Source organism: Mauremys mutica, chromosome 10 (genome assembly GCF_020497125.1).
Source record: "Mauremys mutica isolate MM-2020 ecotype Southern chromosome 10, ASM2049712v1, whole genome shotgun sequence".
In the NCBI taxonomy this organism is placed as follows: domain Eukaryota; kingdom Metazoa; phylum Chordata; order Testudines; family Geoemydidae; genus Mauremys; species Mauremys mutica.
The window spans coordinates 52,545,995-52,564,975 of record NC_059081.1 but is presented as its reverse complement, the minus strand read 5'-3'; the positions used below and the strand labels follow the sequence as shown (position 1 = coordinate 52,564,975).

The 18,981-nt window shown below is 41.1% G+C and overlaps 1 long non-coding RNA gene across 1 annotated transcript in view; it reads left to right on the top strand.

Annotated features, from left to right (window-relative positions):
* LOC123378855 overlaps positions 1-18,055 on the top strand; it is a 39,754-nt gene extending 21,699 nt beyond the window's left edge. The window contains exons 2-3 of the long non-coding RNA XR_006582766.1: positions 17,436-17,539; positions 17,625-18,055. This is a non-coding gene — a long non-coding RNA (uncharacterized LOC123378855). The remainder of the gene's footprint in view (positions 1-17,435; positions 17,540-17,624) is intronic.
* Positions 18,056-18,981: the final 926 nt, after the last annotated feature.

Genomic DNA, 18,981 nt, shown 5'->3' with positions numbered 1-18,981 from the left:
AACCATGATGATAGCAGAGAGATTTGGGGGGAAATATCCAACACATTACAGAAAGAATACAAGCTGCTTGTGGCCAAACAAAAGGAGAAAAATTTCAAGGAAAGGAGATGTGGTGGTGGTCCAGTGATGTGCAGAAGGCAGTAAAGAATAAGAAAAGATTTAAGTGGTTGGCAGAAAGTAAGAATGTGGGGAAGTTATAGGTGCTAGGGGTGCTTCTACACCCCCTGGTTTGAAGTGGTTTCCATCATATACAGGATTTACAGTTTGGTTCAATGGCTCTCAGCACCCCTACTATACAAATTGCACCAGCACTCCTAAACAGATTACCCAAGGTGAGACAAAATAGGACTTGGGACCTGTGATGTGTGTCAAAGATGAAATCAGAAGTGTCCTGGTGAAATACAGTGAAATCAGGACGTGTCTGCAGATTTATGAGAAACTGCTTAATGAAAAGAATGCAAAGGAATCATTGAGGGGAGTATGTACAAGCAACCTCGCAAGACATCACCTTGGTGGAGACTCAGACAGCCCAAAAGATGATGAATGTAGGATGGAATTCTTAATTCTCTGTACTGGAAAAATTCCCAACAAGTGGTTCAAGAGCACAGTGGTCCATATCTTTAAGCATAAAGGAGATGACAAGAATGTAATTACTGACCCATCATTTTAATGTCACCTGATGATGTTTGAAAAGAATGATCAAGAAAAGACTTTCAAACGAGCTGGAGCATCAAGGAAGTGACAATTAATTCAGGTTTATTCCAGGAAGGTCAACAATGGATTCAGTGTTTGCAGCACAAGAAATGCAGGAGAAGTATAAGGAATTTGCTGTGTGTGTGTGTGTGTGTGTGTGTGTGGCTGTAAAGAAGGTTTGACAGAGTTCCTAGAGAATAATTATGGTGTGCCTTGGTAGCACAATATGCTGGAGACGTGATCAGATAATCATGGACATGCATGGGTGTAGCACCACAGTAGTGAGAAACAGCTGAGGCTACAGTGAGCTACTGTTGATGGTAGGTTTACATCAAGGATCATTAAGCTCATCCCTATTTGTGACTGTAATGAACACCTTGATGCAGGAGATTAGTGAAAAGCATGCTCTCTTAATGACATGTTGTGCCATGAAGAGAAATATGGACTGAAAAGGGACCTAGAGCTATGGAAGGCTGCATTAAACAAAAATGGCTTATGAATCAGCTGACAAAAGATGGAATACATGCATTGCTTCACTGAGAGGGACAATGAGAAGCCAGCACAACTAGACAGTACAGAGTTTAAGTATGTGCAACAATTTAAATACCTCAGTTCAGTCATAATGGGAATGTGGATGCAGTGAAAAAGAGCACTTGGTGTAAATCAAGGGAATTTTTCTGAGATAAGAACAAGCCAAATAAATAAGAGGAAACCACATGAGATCATGATTGGGCCAGCTATGACATCGGGTCAGAATGGTGGCCAATGAGGAAAAGACGAGAACAGCTATTTCATATTGCTGAAATGAAAATGTTCATGTGGATGCTGGGTAAGATGAGAGCTAATATTAATGAAATGGTATGAGCCAGGATGCATGTAGCCCCCATCATGGAAAAGAGGGAGTATCAGCTGAGATGGCTGGGTCATGTGAGATGTACACTGCAGCTCCATGCCAGGCATCTGGACACATAAGCCCCAGAGAAATTCATAAACTGCAGAAAGATAGGCATTTGCCTACTTAAATTGCCTGCAAGGCCTGACCAGTAAAGATGCTCTGAGTTGCCTAGCAGGATTGGGCCCTTATAGATGAGCTTGCACAATACAGTCAATGAGTGAGAGTGGTGGAGGACCTCCCTCATCACTTTTAGCCCAGTGGTCAGAATACTCACCAGGGGGCCCCTGGTTCAAGTCCCTCCTCTGCCTAAGGGAGAGAGAGGATTTGAATTGGAATCTTCCACTTCTCAGGTGAGTGGCCTGAACAGTAGGCTATAGAATATTTTGATGTGTAGCTCCCTTCATATCTCCTGTTGAAGCCATTCTAGAGTAGACTAAATAATGGAAGAATCAGCAGGCAAGAGAGAGAGAGAATGCACATGAGAATAACTGCATACCTGGCTTTTTAGAGCACTCGTGTAAGAGACCCAGGATCCAGTCTCCTTGCTCCAGTGACTCTTTAATTAACTCAAGTGAGTACCCTAAACACAGGACTAAAAGCTATGAAGTCTTCTTTGCCCTCTCCCCTGTCCCGCTTCGGCTTCTTGACAAAATGGCATAGATGCCTAATTCCAATAAAGGGTATGCAATGAGAATTCCAAGCTCAGAGAGGTGACTCCCTGTGAACCAGATTTTGCTGCCTATCTCTGAGAGAAGGGTGAGGCTTAGCACACCCTTCCCAACCTGGCATCTCCCATGGACTAGTTTAGGTGGGAAGCTGTCTAGCACACTGGCTTTTGTGAATCCCATTCAGAGGTGCCCATTTCTCTGCATTCATTGTATACAGTGCCTAACCTAGGTTTGTGAATTCCAGTGATTTTTCTAGACACATAAAAGTTAGGTGTGGCAATGCCTGTTGTCACCATGCTTACGTTCCTTTCTGAATCTAGCCCAAAATGTATAATGGGTAGGACAATTTAGGAGCTTAAACTGTCTGTAGATGGGACTGGTAAATAATTACTGAGGAGTGAGATGTTGCACAAAACTTTTGGAATAGAAGAGTATTTCATACCCTGCTTAAAAAGCATGGTTGGGATAGCAGCTGAGCATTGGTTGCTGTTTTGTTTGATTCTCTTTTTTTTTTAAATTGGTTGTATACATCAGTGAAGGGTCTTGGTTTCTAATGGAATGACCACTTTATTCAATAAAGTAGAATACCACCGTGAGGTATTTCTATTTCTAAATAGGAGCTGCAATTGTAAGAATACTTGGAAGTTTGTTGTAAATGAAAAGGCAGCTGGAAGATTATATAATTTGTTCTTGTTTTGTGTAGGAGCTGGAAATTAAACAAGGAGGGGGTGATGCAGTGTCCTTTTCAACATATTGAAAGGGGGCTGAATGTGTGTGTGTATTTGTTTTTCTGCAGAAACAACATCACACAGCACTGAGGCCTGCTTATCAAGCGGTGGTGAGTCAGATTTATCCTAAACAAAGAATAAATCTATGCAAAAAAACAAGTGACAGGCACATCTGACATGTTAGAAAAGATATTCTTAAAAATGTAGATATCTTTAATTATCTACTAAGCTAGTTTTTCCCAAACAGAAGACTATAGCTGGATTGTGTGGCTGGCATGGAGAGGCAGCCGTGGGGATGGGGGTTGGAGAGGGAACCCATTCTACTCTCATCAACAGTGGATTCTCCTGTCCTGCAGGGCTGGACCCAGCTCCCTACTCTGGGCGTTGTGTCCTAGCTCTTGGGGTCATGGTGCCACTCAGGACCAAACCTGAATAGCACTGCGACCCATGTGCCAGGTCATAATGCCTGGGTGGGGAGCTGGTCCCAGTCCAGCAGGACAGGAGTCACCACTGTGGGATGAGTGTGGGACCAGCTTGCTCTGCGTCCTGTCTCCTCCCAGCACCTCCCCTCTGCACTGGGCCAGGATTATGGTAACAGTGCCAATGCATAGGGAGCTGCTGCGAGTGGTCGGTGCCCCCTTGGTGCGGGGAGGAGAATATTGCTGGCCTTTGACTTTGGGCCCCTTCCTGGATCCTGAATGGGTTGCAAAAGAAGCAAAATGCAGTTGGTGGGTCACCTTAGAAAAAGTTTGGGAACCGCTGTTCAAAGCAGCGGTGTTGAATTAATACGTAGGATTCAGAGTCTGGACCCCCTGAATCTGCAAAATTGGGATGGAAGCCTTATGAAAAGAGTCAGATCTGTTAAGCATTCTCTGTTTCCCCAGGACACTCTGACTTTTGAGCACATTCTCATAGAGCCCTTTGGATTTTCTGCACAGGCAGTTGCAAAAGTGAGCCTGTGCAACAGAGTGTGTGCCCTTAGAGATCCACAGAGGAAAAGGGTATGGAGAGAGTAGCCTCCGTGTGGTCTCTACAATAAGAAAGAGCCAGAGACCTGCAGGGAGCAAGATGGTGAGAATGGGTCATGGCACCTCGGTAAATTCAAGTGGATCAGTTAGGTAGCAGGGAATGCTGTGCTGTGTGGGGTGGGGGATAAGAGGACAAAGGAGGTTGTTCTCTGTGGAGCAGGAGGCATGGCAAACCATAATTACAGTGCTTTGTGAGGAGATAGGATGCAATTAACCTTCAACTGTAGGGGGCAATTTTAAGTGAAGGTTGAATTACCCAAGTTGACCAGGACATCTGGATTCATTCCCTATTTCTTGGACAGGAGACATTAAACGCCCCATGAAATCTTTAACTTCCCAACATTCACACCACATAGCACACTGGTTTCATGTTTCATAAGAAAGAAAACAAATATTTCATTTATTTATTTTGTATCGTATGTAAAATTTTGATCCGGATTTGTTACAATTTGCTCAAGCTACGATTCCGATACAAGTAATGTCCAGGTGCCCTCTCTGGGCACCAGCTGCTTCCTCTCCATTTTCAAGTCACTCCTTTGGTCTCCTTCTCTTGCAAGATCCCAGAGAGCTAATGATTCAGGTGGTGAGAGAGAGTGAGAAAGAGATGGATAAAGTTAGAGAGTGAGTGGTGGGTTCTAGACTCTGGTGTGTTGTGCCCAGTTACCTTCTGCCATTTATGTAAATGAGGACTATCATGGTCAAATATATAAATTAGGGCAATGGGTTATTTGCATAAAGCATCTGAAATTCTGGATCTTCAGATTTAACAAGTTTAGAAAGTCTCTGATACTAAGATATCTCTTCACACCTGCTAGGTGGGAAATACTATGAGAACAGACACTTAATCTTTATCTTGGCATTTGAGCTCTTCCGAATCTGGTTTTGGTGAGGACTTGAAAGTGAAGAGGTGAAGAGTGCACAAATTAAAAATAATTTATGGGGAAGTTAAGCTTTTTCACACCTCCAAAACGTCTGATTCAGGATCCGTTTGAGTTTTGAGTCATGGGTACAGGAATTTCTTAATTTACCTTAACTATTTCACCCATCTCTCTTCATTACAGAACACACCTAATTTAATTACATGAGGAGATGAGGGTTTGTAGATTTTGTGTGAAAACAACAAGAGCATCTTAGAAACAGATCTGAATTCCAAATGTTAAAAATAGGGGGTGATGTTGGCATAATTTTCCTCTTTCTGTTAAATGAATACCAACAATTCTGTAGCACACAGTGTAATTTACAAATATGGAATGGTGTTTTGCATTTTAAATATGACTGAGAGATGTTTGTTCTCATGTGAGCAGAATGAATAATATATATATGCATAGGGGTGAATTTCATCTTACAAATCCACCAAGAACTAGACTGCCATCTATCTGTGTGTGCTCTCCTCCCATTTATGTTTGTATGTTTGTATGTGTTGAGTTACTAGACTGGGTGATTCATAGCAATACCAAGATTACATTTATAAATGGCAGCTCCACCACAGTTCAAGCAAAAGTACTGTGTATAGATTTAAAACTGCATCTACTGTCATTTCTGAATTACCTAGAAGTTTCGTCTATCAATTTATTTCTTTGAGCTTCACTTTATTAATTAACACATATTTAATATTATCATTCTTAAGGTACTGTATATCTAGCTTCTGTAAGAACTAGAACATGTCAAATACTGAACAATTGGGAGTTTTCCAAATGCTGATGTGATTAGAAAAGTCTTCTCTAATAAAATAATACAGACAAATAAAGAGCAGATATAATGTGTCATCTCTACTGGCTTTGCCATAAACTTTTCTCCCTAGAGATTGTATGACATTATCATCTTTTCAGGCTGCTCTGACCCAGTCATAGAGACAAATAAGTTTCTCCACACAGATGGGGGAAAATGACCACTGAAGGAGGCTATAAATAATTGCTAGTGAAGAAAAGTATAATTAATGTTAGTCCTAGCTGATGATTTGCTCCTGATAAGGAGATCAATACAAATATTTTCTCTAACAGGTCAAATCACAGAGCTCTTACTAAACTTAATTTATTGTGTCAATTCCAAAGGCTGACCAATTCCATTTCATATTTATTCTTTTCTTTGTATAGATTAATTGGAGATCTTTGAGGCTGATTCTGAGCAAGTGCCCTTGGAATTCTCTGAGCACATAATTTTAAAAGAAGAGACTTGGGATTAATTTGTTTTCACCAGTTTAAAGTATGACTCCACACTAAAAGGAGTCTGTGTAGAAATAGCACTGAAGGATTCCCTAGTCACCTGCTTTATTGGTTTCAATTTCATGTGTACTCAGTTGGCAAGGTATGATGGGCCCTTTCTGTGGGGTGCACAAGGGAAATGAGTCTTTATATGCAATCATTACACATCCTTTTAAATGTGCTCCCACATAAAAGCCATTCATGATTTGGTCCATCATGACAATTATGATATCTCCATGATGATTCAGCTATTTCTGAATACCTGAAATGCTGTGCAGTCCCTCCTAATGGAAGCCTTTTAACAAGGGTGATGTCAGGTTTCCTGCTATCACCCCACAAGTACTGCCTTGGAAGTGTCTGTCCCTTACATTAAATATCATTATTTGCAGTGTTATTGTAGCTGGGTTGTTCCTAGGATACGAGAGAAACAAGGTGGGTGAGGTAATCTCTCTTATTGGACCAACTTTGGTTGGTGGAAAGGATGATCTTTCAAATTTCACAGAGCTCTTTTTCAGGTCTGGAGGAGGAAACTATAGAGTGTCCAAGCTAAATACAAGGTGGGACACATTAAGTGTGAGGGGTTACACATGTTGTAGGAGACCACTTAAAGAAGGTGGGCAACTAACTCCTCTGCAGCTGTAGGACAATGGAGGGTTACTAGGCAGCAGGGGGTGGTACAAGTTGTTGTAATGAGCCATAACCAGAGACAGTATCTGCACCTACATGGTTATTAAGGCGATTGTATGGGTTAAGCTCCGTGTTTTGCCCGGGGTGGAGACTCTCAGAGAAGCCAGTTTCTGTAGGTATTGTTTATAGTCAAACCTGTCTGAGGATTCATATTGTAGTTAAGAAAGAGGAGGTTTTAAAATCTTCCCCTTAACTAGCCCATGTTCTGTATTGAGGACAAGAAGGGTCATGTGTCTTTAGAATCAGGGGTTTCTCCTCCATTCACAAAGCATAAATTCCTGCATGCAATCCTAATTTCAAAGGTGATCAGATCTTTGCCTGCCTCATTTGATTTGTCATGACTCAGGAGTTGGGAAAATCAGTCTCCAGGGCCATATCAAGCAGGGTATGTTCCCATATAACATATACCACCTCTGTTGCAAATACTGTAACAGTAATGCGTAACATTTTATTTACCATGAGAATTCATGCAAAGAAAACTTCATTACATCAGTGGAAAGCAAACGCAAAAGGGGCACAAGCACATCTGAAGCAAATTCTTTTTTATATTTGTGTGAATACTCGAAAAAATTTTGTTCCAGCTTTCTCACAGTTATAGCAGAATTATCTAAGTCAATAAAATGTTAATGGTGTTTTAGTTTGCTTAATTTTGCAAGTCTGATACTCTGACCTCTAGGGCTTTGCAGGAGAAGAAAATGTCTATATAATAAAAAGTACTTGCTGTTTGTAAATATTATACCATTTCATTCATAGAGACATAACTGCAATTTAACTACTTCCTGGGACCAGCTGTTTGCAAGAACTATGTTGAAGCAGTCTTCAGGGCAAACATATCATAGGCATGTATTCAGTCCCCAGAGGAGATGATCTATGCTTGTTTGTCTGTACAAAATAGGATAATAGAATCATTTTTCTTTGTGGTTTAGCCAAGTGGCTGTTCATTTCCTTTGCAGGGAGCAAGGTTTGAAAATCTTTCACCCAGACTTCATTTGCATAATAAAAAGTAGGTAGTCTTCTGAAGGGGACATGATTATATAAACTAATTATGATTTGTATGTTGTACCATTTGAAGCTTAGAGGGTTCTATTATGTTTTCTTTTTCTGTAAAAGAAACTAATCTTGGCAGTCTAAAGTATATATGCATCATCAAGAATGTAGAAATGATTTTTTTTATAAAAGGGAACAGTAATTAAATATTGCATGATGCTATTCTGGAGGTTTTTCACAATGGTATGAATTAAGAGTGGAGTGTCTGCTGTAAATATGAATTTTCTCCTTTTTGACTGCATGACAGCCGTTGAGTTTTGCATCTTTGGGGGTTTTCCTTTTTTCTGTTAAATGTGATCTGAGACTAGGACAAATTGGGTCTCGGGCTATATACATATCCTATACACATTGTGATCATTTTTATGCTTTTATATACATAATGCATATATACACCTCTACCCCGATATAACGCGACCCAATATAATATGAATTCGGATATAATGCGGTAAAGCGGAGGGGCGGGGCTGCGCACTTCGGCGGATCAAAGCAAGTTCGATATAACGCGGTTTCACCTATAACACGGTAAGATTTTTTGGCTCCCAAGGACAACGTTATATCGGGGTAGAGGGAGGTGTGTGTGTGTGAATGTGTGTGTATATATATGTATAAATAAATAAAAGAGGTAGCTCCCATGTAACCACTTCCTGGGACTAGCTGTTTACCACAACTGGCCAGAACAGAAACTGCAGAGTAGACACTTCAGCCAATATTTGAGGCTACAGGTGTGGGAAAGTATAATCTCTTGCTAGCAGTTTTTCTGCACTGCTGGTATATTGTGCCTTCTGGGATTACAAGAATTGCTAATGCCCAAAGCAATACACTTCAGCAGAGATTCTGTTGTACCTTCCTGTGGTGTCCAATTCTGTCATGTGATTCCTGGAGTCACATAGCAAGGGGACAGCACACCTATGTATGTAAGCGCTCCAATTTAAATTGATTTTTGGTGGCTTCCAACAAAGGACTAGGCCCTGTTAATAGTTTTGTAGTAGGCAATATTTATTTGTGTTTGATCTGCATAAGAGTGAAGTAGTCCTTCTAGAACACATAGGCCTGATCGTGCTTTCCTTGGGGATGGGGGTGGGGAGGAACAATGGGAGCAGGCTAATGGGGGGGAAATGTTACCTGAATTGTTCTATCTGGAGAAGATTATGATTTGCCCCCAATGGAACAGCCCCTAAGTCCAGGGTATCAGCAGGGGCCAGCGGCATCTGCCTCTGTACCAGATCTATATTCCCAGTGCAATTTCACACTCCCTGCTAGCCTTATTGGAGCTAGGCTGTCAGGGCTTCCACAACCACTGGCAGCTCCCAGGACTTTCCTTAATGGACATTCTCTTCTTTAGGAGGTGGGAGACGTGGAAAATTAGTATAGCTTCTGACTTGGCTCCATGAGCTTTGTTGACTGTGGAGTGGAGTGAGAGGATGGAAACTGTCCTGTGTTGTTAGCACTCTGCCTGCTCGCTCCACCCATGAGGATCCCCTGGCTGGTGGGAAACTTTCTACAGGATGTGGGAGAAGAGGAATGCTGCTATAAAGGCACTCTTCCTGTGTAGGCAATCTATGCACTGAGGGTCCCATCCCTGTAAAGCTCTCAGGGGCACAACCAGACCCCATAATATTTACCTAACACTGGGTCACTGCACTGGCTCCTAGGAAGCTGCCATTTTGTATTGTGCAGTTACACACTTAGGCATGTAATAAAAATCTTTAACATTGGCAAGGCTATTCAGCTGCCTCCATTCACAGCATTTATGCCCAGGGTTTAATGTTTTCCCAACAGGATATTAAAATCCATTGAAACCTTTTCTTAGCTTTGCCAATGTCTTTTTAAACTCCAAATGCAACTTGTTTTGAAACTTGTTAATGCTTCAGTAATTAAAACCTAAATAATTTTACAAAGAAATTTGGTTTAAGTGTTTGCTCCCAGCTATAGACTTGGTGTACCTCATTTTTCCACACACCATACTGTAGGTCTGAAGAATAAACATTGAAAATAGAGGAGAGAGGAAGTAATGGAATGGGTTTAGGAAGAAAATTAGCCATACATTTCCTAATTTACAAAGAGTGACCTCATGATATTTTCTCAGCTTCTCTGTACCCGTTGTTTCCCTCAATAAGCATTTGTGTTAAACCTTGACCTTTGTGTGACTGGGGAGAAGAAAATGCATTTAGGCCTCAGTTCAGCAAAGTGCTTAAGCATGTGCTTCTTTTTGGAAGTAAATGGGAGTCAAGCATACGCTTAAGCACTTTGCTGAATAGGGACAGATTTAGGCCCATACTTAATAATTTTCAACTGGGCCATCAGGGCCTGATCCAGAGCCCACTAATGGCAATGGAAGTCTCTTCATTGTCTTCACTAGGAGATGGCTCAAGCCCTTATACAGGTGGTTCTAGCTCCATAAGAAACGTTAGCAGGACCTGTAAGTTTTGATCGGTGGCACAACCTTGAAAAAAGCTGGCAACAGATGAGTTGTAAAAGAACAGCCTGCCAGTCATTCCCTGTACTGTCAATTTTTGGTGCCTGATGTCTTTGCTATTCAAAGTCTATAAAAATTATGGGTGTTTTAATGTTATTTAAAAACACTAGTTTTAGTGCTGTCACTGCAAAAAATAAATGTACTCATTAGCAAGAGCTAAAACCCTTTTACAGCCCCAGTATTTAATTTTATCCTCAGCAGTACCTTTCCAAGATGTGTCATGTGCTGATACAAGCAAGAGTTAGGGACAGTCCTCCCGGGACTAAAGTACTCTAGACAGGATATTGGTTGTCTTTGTAAGTAATGAAGACAAAGGAACACAATGCCTAATCAAGCATTTACTCAGAATTTCTAATAGGTTTTCAACATAATTAAAAACCACTTTTTATCAGCATTTCCTTTTAAGGGGCTTAACTATAGATAACCATGATAATATGGCCTCAAATTACTGCTGGACAAATGTACAGGACCTAGAGGGCATATTTAAGGATTAGAAGTGCTCCAGCAGCAGAGAGGTTAAATCTGAAAGAGTTCAGAGATGCAGTGTAGAGCCCACATCATAAAATCACTCAATCCTAGCATCTCAGGGACTTGTCATTATTCACTGACTCTCTAAAAAGCCCAGGCTTAGCTGCTTTAATTGTATTGTGGATAAACAGGGGGGTTCAAGTAAGGATTACTCTTTGGAACAGCATATTTCTTTGACATGAAGCAGACTAAGGTTTCATAGTATCTGAGACTCTTTGTAGCACATCACAGAGGTGACCTGTGCAACACACGGATCAATTTATACCAATTTTAGAACACTCAGCCCAGGGGCCTGGCTACAATATGTGTAGACACTTACAGAGCTTTATTCTTTAGAGCTGAAGTTAAAGGTAAATGTAGTCATTAGCAATAGGAAACAGGATGGGAAACAAACACACACCCTAAAAATGCCACTATGGCCCAATACTGCACACCTAACTCAGACAAAACTTTCATTCTTGTCACTGGGGATTTGGTGTATGGAAGGACTGAAAGATTAGTCCCCATAACAGGAATTTACATCTATCAAAGGATGGAATAATATGAATTCCATCCAGTTCAACTCCTATGTTCCCTCACATACTGAACTGAAACCATCCTAACTACAATTTATATGACAAACTATTCAACAATATTTTAGTGCGTTATGTTAATATTGCATTTATTTTCTGTAAAGTGTAAATACATATTTACTGACATAACTTACTAAAATTGTATTTTTGATTACATTTCTTTCTTCATTAGTTTTACTAAAATTGCATATTATATTTAGGTAGATTGGAATATACTATTTCTGTATAGGCTGGAATTGTTATGCATATTTTAACAAATGTGTACATATTATTACCTATGGATTAGAACAGATTCACGGGAGCCTTTCAGACAGGGGCGGCTCTAGAAATTACACCGCCCCAAGTAGGGCGGCGCGCTCGCCGCCCTTCCCCGGTCCCGCAGCCGGGGCAGAAGCGTCTGCGGCGGGTGCGTTGGTTTGCGGCTCCGGTGGAGCAATCGCAGGCATGCCTGCGGGAGGTCCGTCCGAGCCGCGGGACCAGCGCACCCGCCGCAGTCATGCCTGCGGCAGGTCCGCTCATCCCGGGGCTCCGGTGGACCTCCCGCAGGTATGCCTGCGGAAGGTACGCCGGAGCCAAATGCCGCCCTGCCGGCAAAATGCTGCCCCACGCGCCTGCTTGGCGCGCTGGGGTCTGGAGCCGGCCCTGCTTTCAGATCTATCGGGTACATAATACCCTTTGGAAATAGCTGTCTTATTATTATTCCAGTTTCTGATTCATAATCATCTGATTGATAAAAAAGAAACACAAGTTTGTTCTTTCTTTCACACATACAAACATCTAGATTGAAATAACATTAAGCTGTTACATAAACTGACAGAAGTCAGACAATGCAAATTTAACGATGACACTTCTGGCTGCCTGCTTAACTCATACTGTTATCTAGATTTTTCTTTTCTTTTGTAATTGAAAAGGTCTCAGTTAAGGCGGGAGGCCTACACCCTCAAAGTATTCAGGTGCCCTAACTCCATTTGCTTTCACCAGGAGCAAGGCACCAAAATAGCTTAGAGGATCTGACCAAAATTAACTCTAAATCTCCTTGCTTTTGCACGATTTATCACCTTGTTAACATTTGCGTACTTGTATGTTAAAATAGATTATACCAATTTAAAACTGAATTTTAATAAAACCTTTGCTTAACATTTTTTTGCTCATGGATAATACAGTAGCCCAGACAAGGAAAAGGAGGATTAAATAAATTCTGCCATGATGTAAATGGTAATACAATATCAAGTGTAAGTTGATCATACATAGGGGTAAGATGTAATTTAGTGTGACTTGGTATCGTTTTCTAGGAGCAGCAGTATAGTAGTGTGCACATTATATATGGTATGCAATATCTTGACACATCCAAGTACAGTGAGAAAGTTCCTGACTCAAAGAACTTGCAACCTAAGAAGACAAGGGACAAACAATGTGGGGAGAGGATAAGTATCTTTTTTGGGTAAGTCCAGGCAAACACACAAAGGATAATGTTGTTCAGGCAGAACTCCAGCACTGTACTCCACACACACTAACAGCTTGTGCTCCAAACTAACTTCCAGTAGTCCTGGGATTCTTAAATTACAATAGTTGCTAACCTCAACTGGTCCTCTTCCAAAGCCATACAGAACTATTTAATTTGTTGTAGGCATCAGGGTAGGAATGACTCTTGGGTAAAGATTGGGAAGAAAGTGATCGTGACTTTATGGTGGGCATCCCACAAATGAGGGGCAGTGTGGAAGAAAGCACAAAACTGGTTGTGGGAGAGGTGGACAATTAGTCAAGGCTATCATTACCAGCAAAGCAAAGGGTTGGGAAATCACATAGTCAAAGATAAAAGAAAATAAGTAGAGAGTGTCAAAGTTATGAAAGGCTTTGAAAGTGAGGTCAAAAAGCTCTAACCTGAGGCAATTGGGAGAATTCAGAGAGGGGATGTCATGTTCTGGTACCAGATCTCGACTGGCTACAGAGCTTGCCTGTATACACCAGATGAGTTCATCATAAGATCCTTTAATGCACTGCAAGGTATGGCTGAGATTAGCTTAAATAAGGTATTTTATATACAGCATCACCTAGAGACTGAACTTTATAATGCAGTTTAGCATGCCATTACAGGGGATGAGAGCAATGCACAAGAAAGATTATTTTAATTCCTGAATTGCAAAGATTGGTGTGTGTGTGGCAGGGGGGGGGGGCGGTAATGTGTGGATGTTATGCAGGCTATAATGTGTTATAGAGGATGCTGCAGTTACCACAGTGAGAGATCTGGAAGGCCTAAATAGAGTGGACAGAAAAACAGTCTGGAATTTACAAGTGCTATGGAGGAAGAAGTGGGAAGATTTCAAGATGTTCTGGATGTGTGAGGCAAGTTTGAGAATGAAGTTTATGATGACACCAAAATTATGGACCTGAATTGGTAGAGGGGGGATTATGGTGTTGTCTACAGTAACAGAGAATGGGAAAGGCTTGATATGAAAGATAAGTGCTCTTTTGGCCATGTTAAGCTTAAACTGACAATGAAACTTCATGGGGCTGATTCCAGAGATAGGCCAAGATATGGGATTTGAGGGAACCAGGTCAGGAATGGAGAAGGAATTGTACAACTCATCTCCATAAACTTGGTAGCTGAAGCTGCGTGAGCAGATGAATTACCCCAAAAATGGTTGTAGAAAGAGGATTTGACCATGGAGCACTCTAGAGAGCAAGAGAGGAGAGAATTTGCTATTCAGTGCATTAGCAAAATAACTAATTTACATACTGCTGTGACAGAAGGTAGTGTAATAAACAAAACGACTAAAAGGAGAGTGTAAGATAAAATGAGATACGTAGATGCTTCTGCAGAAACTGTCTAGTGAGCTGTGTGGAAAAATAAAATGCAGTGACACAGCTGGTAAATGACTTTTCATGTGACGTTGGATGTTTTCTTCGAAAATGGGATACTGAATTCAGCTGTAATGTTCAAGCAAAGACTATTTTTCTGCGCACAATGAAGCAAGTGTATTTAGTCACCCAAAAATTCAGAAGTTTCATATAATTTCCTTTTTTACTTCAGTATTGCTGCTGCTGTTAGGATCCATTGTAAAACAATCTGAGTGACTCCTGGCGATGGTGTGGGGGGGGAAGGAGAAGTGAGCTGGGGCACAATAGTGGTGTGAGTGGGAGAGTGTTCAGTTGCTGGTGACTATGGTGGGGGCCTGAGTGGGAAGTGATTGCTGGGCACACTATAGAGTACTGGAGGTCTGATGGGAAGGTGTTTGGTGGTGACTGAATAGTGGTGGGGCTGAGGCTGCAGTGGGAGACTGATGGCTGGAGCAGTGCTGTGAGGGTTTGCTGGGGGAGTGAGGTTTTTATTAAAGCCGGCAGTTAGTTAAAGAACAATCTCTGGTTACCTCATTGTAGTTTTCATTATATTCTATTGATAAAATATTTAGAAATAAAGGGGTTTGTCCGCATAGCTCAGTCCTGCCAGTGGTGGTGTAAATGACTCATCCACTGACATTCAGAGAATGTCAGAACATACTGTAATTAAGCCATGTGCCGCTGACTGAGTCGTGTGCTGTACAAACTCCACACAAACCAGCCGAGACTAAAACCCTGATCCTTCAGTTCCAAAACCACAGGTCTCTAACACTGAGCTAAAGGAGAACTAATATAGTTGCCACTCGTGGTAGTGGTCCCAATCCAACTTCCACTACAAGCAATGATTGCAAATGGAGTTGCACCAGAGCCATAGTCAGTACATTACAATGTAGTACCGTGTACATTAAGTAGTATGGATTTGCCAAGCATACATGGTGCATGTTAGGGCCTGCAGCAGAAGTCAGGGCCTACCTAAAAACACTTACTAAAACCATCAAACCTCTCCTCTACTGGCTATTTCTACAAAGTGTGGATATCCCAGATCCAGCACTGAGGAAGGTTTTGTTCAGAGCAGGGAATGTGCAGTATTGTTGTAGAGTTCCAAGAAGGGTTGCAGCTGGTAGTGAGGATAGCTTGGGTCACTGAGGAAAGAAGCCTGCAATACATAAAATAAGAACACGGAAGACATCATGTAAGACAAAATGGCTGACTCACAGCCTGGCTAAGCACGCTATCCATTTGGGCTTGAACAGCCTAACGAATGCTGATAGGCCCTAAAATTTTGTACCTCATGCCAACATTGGTTAGCTCTGGTACTAGAGTAAAGTGCTGCATTGGGAACAGCACAGAGATCAAAGAGTGGCAGTGTTTTCATTCTTTTTTCATAGAGCCAACTCTGCTGCAGCTATCTCTTCAGTCCTCCTCTTTTTCACGATTCTCCACCCCGACTGCTGCCTTGGAGTACATCAAGAGTGTAAAAATAATTAAAAATAAAAAGATTCTGTGCTCTGCCATAGACTTTCCGTGTGACCTTCAGCAAGTCACTTAATCTCTCCGTAAAATGGAGATAATAGCACTTCTCTATTTCTTGGGGTGTAATGAAAATAAGTACAGCAAAGATGGTGATACTCTGATAATGGAAGCATATAAGTACCTAAGAGAGACTTTAAAAAAAGAAGCAGCAGAAGCAGTGAGGGTAAAGAATATAAGTGTTTCCATCTTCTCTAGAGAAACAAAATTATTTTTTACAAGAATATCTCAGTTACAGGCAGCCTTACATAGCTGTAACCAACTTTGCATTTTTCTTGCTGCCCTCATTTATTACTATTTTAAAATTATTTTAATACCTCCTTTGGCTTTTGCCAAGCTCTCCCTGCACCTGACAGTTTGCTTCAAAGTAACATCCTACTGATATACTGTTGACCTGAGAGAAAAATCTCCTTAGGAAATGTATAATCTGCTTTTTACAGAGCAAGAAGGTGGCTGAAATTATTTGCCTGATGGGCAGGTAATATTTTAGTGGTAAAGTAAAATTGACCATCAGTAAAAGTAGATTTTGCAAACTATTTTAATTGCAATTGCATATTTCACAAAAAGGCTATAGGGGGCGTTTTATTGTCAAGTTAATGTTCCAGGAAGGCTGTTGTAGTTTCTCCTCATAACTTTTTACAATGTTCTTAGTTTGTTTTAATGTCAATAATGTAGCTATTAAATCAGTCCCTTGGCAAAGTTTTGCTGATTGTTTTCCTGTACTAAATCATTAATCGATTGTATTTAGAATATATTGCCTCTGTTTTAAGTCTACAGTTATAAAGCCAAATTTGTCTCTGATTTTCTGGCTGCAGTTTTGTATGTGCAATCACTTGTAGGTTCAGTATTGGGGGTGAAATCAATGGAAGGTGACATTTTGCAGACACAATCAACAATAGATACAAATTACGGAATTCAGACATCAGTCTGTCTATAAATCTCAGAGAGACATGTACATTCTGTGGTTTGTGCCCACAAGTAATTGCACCCACAAAATTGCAGGTGCTAAGTTAGAGGTCATTTTAAAAACTTTGATCCAAAAAGTAACACTCAGCCTACTATTGTTGCCTACTGTGGTTATTTAAAAGGTGTTTGAATCCTTGTGGTGTCATACAAGATTTTACAATGTTTCTTGAACAAGGTAGATATTTAACATAATGAGTGATGCAGTGTTGTATAAATTCTGTAGGTGCCTCTCAAGAGTTGACCCTATATAGCATTTGTTTCCCCTTGAATTCTGTTGCCCTTCGTATTCTCTAAATGTTCACTGATCGTTGAGGGCCAAGCTTTGGTTAATCCATTGTACAAAAAGAAAGGATGATGGGAACGAAATTAAAGTTGGTCACAAATGCCCTGTGCCCTCTATTAGAAGAGGTATATGCCCTGTTTCAGTGTGACAGGAAGAAAGGAAGCTGAAAGGGCCCAGAAAATAAATATATAAATAATGGTTCCTCCCCTCCCCAACATCTAAGAGTGTCGCTGAGATCAGGAATACTATTTATGTAAGGCTAATAGGTATTGTACATTTCTTTTGATCCTTTTAGGTAGCATAAGCAGCAGTCATCACCAGCTTAGAGAACAATGCACGTCAAATAAGATTTTATTATAAAGTTTTCAACAAAAGAATCAAGGATTTTCATTCTCTGTGGTAAGGAAATTGCATGTTTCCAAAGAAACATTGCAAAGTGACTTAAGATATCTGAGCATTCTTTCCACCTCTTTTCCTGGTACAGACATGACATCTAATTGAAGAAAAAGAAAGGAAGACTGAATTTGTGATCTAGATCTCAAGCCAAACCACTGGAAGCCATATTCAGCCTTCATTGTACACCCTTGCATTCAGTGGTGTAACTGGAGGCAGAATCTGGCCCTAATCTTGTTTCTGCCCAATTTAATACAAAGCAGCCCACCACATTTGGGAGCTGATGGCCTCCTGTGAGATACTGAGCCCTTCAACTTGTAATGATGTCAATACAAATTGAGGGGGCTCAGTACCTCACAGAATCAGGTCCAAGATTATTAGGCTTGATTGGCAAATGTACTACATACCTGCAGTATGACATGAGAACTGATAAGCATCTGCTGAAGTGGTCGTATCTCAACCTTTGGCCAAGCTCTGCAGCAACTTTACATCCCACTTTAGAAGGAAAGATGCCATTTTGAATCCAGCACATCCAGAAGATCATCATATAATTGAGTCATAATAGTTTTTAATTGTCTTCATAATGTGAATTTTATGCTGAGTTCCTCATAGTCAGAAGACATTATTTATAATTTGTATTACAGCAGCAGCCTGTCATGGACCAGGACCCTCATGTGTTAGGCACTGTACAAACACACAACAGAAAGACGGTCCCTGCCCCAAAGAGCTTAGACATTGTTTCAAGAGTTCAAATAAACAGGTTAGAGCAAAATACTTGCCGTCCTAAACAGTGTGGACGACTGGCCATAAATCTGATTGGTTAGAAGCTGGTACTTCACATCTAGTAAGTAACATGGTATAGTTGTTAGAGCACAAGATGTTCCTAATTCCTGTATCTCATTGTTTGACACTGGGGAAGTCAGTTAAGCACGTCAGTTTTCCTACTGTGTTTAGGTGGGATAATACTGGGAGTACCTATCCACTGCATGAGGGTGTTGTGAAGCTGTCATCAGCGGCTATCGGTGTGGTGCTCTGCTCTTGTTCAATGATGATAACAGTTGGCTGTGTGCGTGTTCCCTCTGTGTGCTGCCCCGGCTTTGCGCAGATAGCTGACAGCAAACCCCGAGAGAACCCCCAAAGACCACAGACTCTAGTAAGGTACAAAGGAACCCAGCCAGGTTTATTGTCAAACGAAGCACAGTAATAGCTTCCTATAGACTCTACAGGACATACTACGAATATGTGCCTCCTGGCAATGGACACAGCTCAGTCAGTGGTGGGACACTCCACTGCCCCCTAGGCTGGACAAAGATGTGCACTCCAGGACCTACTTTTATACAGTTACAGGACAGATTACTCATCCCTACTGCCATATTGAGGTACAGCCCCTTGACTCATTAGGGTGCTGTCTCCCCCTTTGATCATATTGTTTCAAACAGATCTAGCCA